Source organism: Sminthopsis crassicaudata, chromosome 4 (genome assembly GCF_048593235.1).
Source record: "Sminthopsis crassicaudata isolate SCR6 chromosome 4, ASM4859323v1, whole genome shotgun sequence".
Classification (NCBI taxonomy): Eukaryota; Metazoa; Chordata; class Mammalia; order Dasyuromorphia; family Dasyuridae; genus Sminthopsis; species Sminthopsis crassicaudata.
In genome coordinates, this window is record NC_133620.1 from 444,920,469 (window position 1) to 444,927,756 (window position 7,288).

The following is a 7,288-nucleotide window of genomic DNA, read 5'->3' on the forward strand; positions in this document are numbered from 1 at the left end:
AAAGTGCTATGTATATTTCTATTTCTCCTATAACTTCAGGGAGAAAAACATTTTACAAGCAAAAAAAAAAAAAAAAAAAAAAAAAAAAAAATTTACAATGCTTCAAAATCCTGAATAATTACTCCCTCTAGTTAACAGTAACTTAAAAGTGTTTATTGGTTCTAACCAAATGGCCCTCTGAATTCCTTTCCAATGCTAGCTCTATTTTGAGCCAATTTCCTTTTCTGAGACTGTTAGAAGGAATACAGGCACATCAAGTGTGCTGGTGACCACCAGGGGGCAACAGAGACAGCAAGCCATCTCCCCATTACTCTCTGCCCTGGAAGACCTATGACAGACACGCCAGGATTCAAGTTCTCCTGGCATATTAATTGGGATAAATTAACCTCACTCATTCCCACAGAAAATTTACCTTCCAATGGAGAAAGGTGAAAGGGCAGTTTTAAAAAGTATGTCCAGCATTTAGATATGAATGCACACCTGTGAATTGGTGGATACCTAAGGTGGATGATATGCCATTCCCTCGCCTATATGTGAAGGTTTTATGTTTGTTTGTGTACCCCCAGATATCCAAACTTTATGGTTTGGATGAGATGGGAGTCGGCAATTCTATTCCTCTTAGTGACTGGATGACCTACCATACTCTAGCATAGTCACCTGAACACTTGATGAAACTTAAGGACATTGGGGCCATTTTCCTGCCAATAGAATCCTTAGAACTTCCAGGCCTTTCCCTATGCCCTGCAGCCTGATTTTCTTTTATTGTATTGTTAATTTTGCTATTAGTATCGAGGAACATCTTAAGTACTTAGTACATTTTTTGTTTTTTAAATCCAGAGATTTCATTACTGGGTTCACTGCTCAGAGATCAACAAAATATTTTATAGCATTATCTTTTATCCTACCAAAGAATTGGAAACAAAAGAGATCATCTCTCAATTATAGAAAGGCTAAACAAAGAGATATGCAAATGTAATTGGATTCTCTGAACTTTTCTATCAATCTGTAAGCATTATTTTCTCCTTTGACCAGAACTTTGCAAGCTCAGTTACCAAAATGGCAGACATAATTCCACTGCTAGATTTAGTAGAGCAAATTTTCCGAAACAAAGCATAGTTGGTCTCCAATGGCATCTGTTTTGTCACTTCCATTTGGGAAAAATTCCCAAAAAAGGACTCCACTGCCAACTAACAAGTATAAAGGAAAAGTTAATGAAAATCTAAAAGGGACTTAAGGTTTTGGAAACTATGGGTCAATGGTCTCAAGAAATCAATGATTTTGCATTTACTCTAATTGGCTGCCCTTGTCTCCTCCTTTAGACAAGACAATAGTAATGTCTCTTAACTGATCCTTCTGCTTAGAATCTCTTCTGCCCACAACAAATCTAGTGATTTTCCTGAAACACTGCTTAACATGGTTTAAAAAAAAAAAAAAATCTATCAAAAGGCTCTACTATGGAAAGCAGTTTAGCAGAAATTAAGTTTAAATCACCACTTCATATGCAACAGAAAACTTCAAAAGGGCATCTAACCTAAAGATAAAAAATCATGTTGTAAAAACAAATCAGAAGAACTAACACTAAGAACCTTAAAAGGATAAAAGTGACCATAAAATACAAAATGGACAATTTCAATTACACCAAATATAAGTTTTTGCAATATATAAAATCAATGCAAACTTTAAGCCATGAAAAAAAAAATCTTCACATGAAATGCCTCTGATAAAGGTCTGATATATATATAAAATGTAAAAGAAATTAATCAAAGGCAGTTTTGTTTTCAAAAGATACAACCACTTAAAAGGATCAAATAAAGCAAATGAATACAACTCTAGTTTATCTTCGCACATTAGAAAAGCAAAAATGCTAAATACTGAAAAAGTTGTGGAAAGAAGCACCTCCAAGATTACTGGTAGAACCATAAACTAGTCTTACCAAGAGTGTACGAGGTGTTCAGAGAGAACTAGCTAGCACCTCTGATGGGAGGGCTTGAGGAGCTCTGGGGTCCATTTTCTCATAACTCTCACCTGTAATTCCAAGAAGCTGAAGCATGTGCAAGTCATACTCTGCTAAAATCATCTTGGCAGATGGACTAAAGTTAAGGGTAACTAATAGGCTTCAAAAAGAGCAGACAGGCAGATGAGAACAACTTGTTCCAACAGGCATGAAGGCACCTGAAGCAAGTGCTATGAAGAGCTTAGAGCTTGGTCAAGGCATTGAAGACACCACCATCATCCAATGCATCCAGGGCCATCACCAGTGGTGCTGACTTTTGTCTTGCCACTGGACTTTGACGATTCAGAGGAGGCTGACTTTGCACAATGCTGCACTTTAATCCAGTTCACAGGCAGTTCGTCAACATTACTGGACCTCTTTAAAAATGAAGAAAGTCGGGGGCAACTAGGTGGTGCAGTGGATAGAGCACCAGCCCTGAATTCAGGAGGACCCAAGTTCAAATGTGATCTCAGACACTTAACACTTCCTAGCTGTGTGACCCTGGGCAAGTCACTTAACCCCAGCGGGGGGTGGGGGGGGAGAGAAGAGAGAAGAGAGAATGAAGAAAGTCTTCCATTATGGAAAATAATTCTACTAGAAACATACTTCACTCAACTACATTTTGATCAAAATGTCATTACTACATACATTATTGGACCTATATGCCAGTAAAGTAAAAAAAAAAAAAAAAAAAAAGGGAAGGTCTCTCACCTGCAAATAAATATATACATACATACAACAGAGCACTTTTTGTGATAACAAGAAATTAGAAATAAAATGGGTAAAGCCAAATTGTGACACATGAATATAATGGAATGTCATTGTGCCAATGGAAATGATAAATATCAGAATTTCAAAGAAACCTGGGACTACATGAACTGGAGAAAAATTAACAGAACTGAGAACAGTTTACACAACAAAGAAATGTAAAAAAAGGCAATATTGAAAGACTTCAGAACTTTAATCAATATAAGTGACCAATGTCAAAATGCCATCTCCTTTAAGCAAACAAATGATGGTCTGAGGGCACCATGCATTGTAGTAAGCATATGTTGCCAGATACGATCAATGTGTTGGTTTATTTTATGTAACTGCATCTCTTTGTTACAAGAGTTTCAACGGGAGATAAAATGGGTGATAATGGTTTTAAATCAATAAAATATTTTTTAAAAGAGTCCCCCCCTATAAAAAATTTTCTAAGTTCTTTAGTCAGGTATTCAAAACATTCTTTGATCTTATCAAAATCCATTTTTCCACTTTTCTTTCCCATTACTTTCCCCAAGAAACTTTCTCTTCAAGTTAATGGTTTACTCTGCCTATGCCTAAAAATATATTGATGTTACTGTCCCATCTGGAATGCCCTTCCTCAGCTTCTAAATCATATCTTGCCTTTAAGGCACAATTCAAGTTATCTCTCCAATTCTGTAAAGTGATGTTTTGATACCTGTTAGGATTACTAAGTGAGAACTGAGGTTGTCTGGACAGTGACAAGGTGAGAATTCAGGTTTTCTGGACAATTACAAGGTGAGAACTCAGGTTGACTTGATAGAGGGGGCAAGCTCATTGGCTGGGGTGGTTCTTCCCAGAAGCCCTTGCATTATCCCACGCCCATTCTCTGGGAGAATAAAAGAGAGGACTCTCAGAGAAAGAAGAAGACTCTCTGCATTACATCAGGCCTGACGGGGCTCTCTGCAGGAAGGGAAGTCACTTCTTTGGACAAGAGTTAACAGCAACTGCCTGGAGACAACGGTTCGTTACAGGAAGAAGAATCTGTCGGAGAGATTTGAGTAGAAGACACAGCAGATCTCTTCCCAGAGAGTGATCCGGCAGCTTCTAGAGACGACAGCACGTTACAATTGGCGCCCAACGTGGGGCAAGGACTTTTGCTTACCCTGACAAGAGGAGCTAGACCAGACCTTCACAATTTGGCGCCCGAACAGGGACAGACACAGTCCTGATTCCAGTGGAAAAGCTTCCAATCTAGATCTCAGTCTCTCTGACCCAGAACCGTGAGTAACGAGGAAACTTTGTTAAAGATTAAGTGAGCGTGCTAATAGATAAATAAGGAACTTAACTTGTTAAGGGCTAAACCAGGAATCTCTTATAGCTGAAATGGGGCAGATGTTAGCTATATTCAATCCCTGGACCTCAGCCGACTCAACCCCAGCCCCAGAAGCAACCTCAGCTCCATTCAGGAGTGGTACTATAGAGAGTATAATCAACATAATTGAGGAGCAGAGTTTACTTGTAACCTGGGTACAGATTGCTAAACTCTTGGCTGCATTAAGACGCACATCCCCTTGGTTCTTAGAGGAAGAAAAGATAGATGTAGATAAATGGAAGCTAGTGGGATATGAAATGAAAGAATTTCAAGCAAAAAATGGGCCTCGTTCAATTTCTGCAGAAGTATTTTATATCTACAACATAGTTCAATTAGCCTTAAACTATCAAGCAAGTTGTAGGAGAAGGAAAAGTTCTAAAAATGAACAGAGGAGGAAGTGTGAGGAAAAAAGGAAAGATCAAGATCTTTCCCTAGAGCAAGAGGATTTAAATGAGGAATTATGGTATGATTCTCTTGAAGAAGCTTCAACCCTGCCTAGAGAACAGATTATTGACAGGCCCACATCAACCCCACCTTCAGAGATGGAGGAAGAAAGAGGGGAAGAGGCAGAAACACAAACAGAATTGCCTGTGAAGAAGCCTAAGCCTATGACAAGATTAGAAAAAGCATTGGTTAAAGCTAAGAGAGAAGGACAGGATATAAGTGATTTTATACATGCATATCCTGTGATTGAAAATACTGACTCTGGAGGTAAAAAAAGGAGAAGATATGCACCTTTAGATTTGAATAAAATTAAGGATTTGAAAAAAGGTTGTACCCTTTATGGGGCTACATCAGCTTATGTCAAAATGTTACTAGATGGTTTGTCTTATGAAGTCCTAACCCCGAATGATTGGAAATCCATAGCAAGGACATGTCTGGAACCTGGAGAAAATTTATTATGGCTTGCGGAATTTCATGAATTATGTAAAATTCAAGTCAGATGCAATTTGGAAATAGGAGTTAACACACAATTCACTTTTGAGCACTTAGCTGGTGAAGGTCAGTATGGAGAGAATTCGGAACAGATTAATTATACCATGACAATATATGAACAAATTGCTAAGGCTGCAATAAAAGCTTGGGGTGTCCTTCCTGGACAGAAAGATCGTGGAGAGGCTTTCACTAAAATACAGCAAGGTCCCAATGAACCTTTTGCAGATTTTGTGGGACGTTTGCAAACTGCTGTCAAAAGAACTATTGGAGAAAATTCAGCTACAGAAATAATGACCAGACATCTGGCTAAGGAAAATGCCAATGAGATTTGCAAAAGAATTATATGGGGATTAGACAAAGATGCTCCTTTAGAGGAGATCATAAGACGCTGTGATGGAAATTCAAAGGCAGATAGCCTTCTAACCATGTTAGCCAGTAGTCCTTTATTTCAGGAAGCACAAGAATCTCATTCTAAATATCATCAGGCTGCTCGAGCTTTACGTTTACAATTTGGAATCACAAGAGAGGAAGCTAGGAGCATAGTAAAAAGCTGTACAGCTTGTCTTCCTTTCCATGCTCCTACACTCCCTCCAGGGAAGAATCCTCGTGGTTTGAGACCCAATGAAATCTGGCAAATGGATGTGACCCATTATAAATCTTTTGGTCGTCTATCTTTTATTCATGTCGTGGTAGACACCTTTTCAGGATTCACATTTGCAATGCCAGCAGCAAAAGAGACAGCCCGAGTGGTCACTGAATTCCTTATACAAGCTTTTGCAATTATGGGTGTGCCACAAGCAATAAAAACAGACAATGGACCTGCATATACGTCCAAACATTTTACACACTTTTGTGCACAGTATAAGATTTTACATACCACGGGCATACCCTTTAATCCTCAAGGGCAGGCAATAGTAGAGAGAAGAAACAGAGATATTAAGACACTCCTCCAAAAACAAAAGAAAGGGGGAGCCACAGGTAGCCCTAGGGAACTTCTAAATTTAGTTCTCTATACCATTAATTTTCTAATTTTTGACAAAGATGCGCTGGCTCCAGCAGACAGGTTTTATAACCCACCAGAAGGGCAGTGTCCAGTGAGAGCATCTCCACTGTCCTTAGATAATCGCCAGGTGATGTGGAGAGATCCAGAAAGTGGTGAATGGAAGGGACCAGATAGGTTAACTGCCTGGGGGAGAGGGTTTGCTTGTATTTCTTCAGCAGGAGAAGGAATCAGATGGGTGCCAACGAGTCGTATTCGCCTTGTCCACCAGAGAGAGACAGAAAAAGAGAAAGACCTCAAAATAAAGGAGAAGATCTAAGAAACATCTGACACTGAAAGAGCATGGATAATAAGAAGACTGTTAAAGAACTTTAAAAACCAGCAGGAATCATTGGACTTCCTCACACAAGATGAGACTAATGGACAATGGACTTATGGACATTTATAAATTTTCAATTTATGATTATGTTATATACTTCTAGCATGTGTTATGTTACTATGTTACTATATGCTTATGTAATTTATGTAATTATCTGTAATACTTCCCATATTGATGGATTTATGTTTCAAGGTCATTTATGTAATTATCTGTAATACTTCCCATATTGATGGATTTATGTTTCAAGGTCATGACTGTCCTATGTTCTAAATCAAAAGAAAGGGGGAGATGTTAGGATTACTAAGTGAGAACTGAGGTTGTCTGGACAGTGACAAGGTGAGAATTCAGGTTTTCTGGACAATTACAAGGTGAGAACTCAGGTTGACTTGATAGAGGGGGCAAGCTCATTGGCTGGGGTGGTTCTTCCCAGAAGCCCTTGCATTATCCCACGCCCATTCTCTGGGAGAATAAAAGAGAGGACTCTCAGAGAAAGGAGAAGACTCTCTGCATTACATCAGGCCTGACGGGGCTCTCTGCAGGAAGGGAAGTCACTTCTTTGGACAAGAGTTAACAGCAACTGCCTGGAGACAACGGTTCGTTACAGGAAGAAGAATCTGTCGGAGAGATTTGAGTAGAAGACACAGCAGATCTCTTCCCAGAGAGTGATCCGGCAGCTTCTAGAGACGACAGCACGTTACAGATACCCTACCCACCTCTTGGGAATTACTCCCATTTTTCTATACTATAGTATCTTTACCTCTTCTATGGCATTTAGCTACTTTGTACTTTTTTCTGGACCCATTCTAAATAAATAAATCACAAGTTTCTAGAGGGAGAGGATCATATTAGACACCTCAGTATATAACTCACCACAGAAGA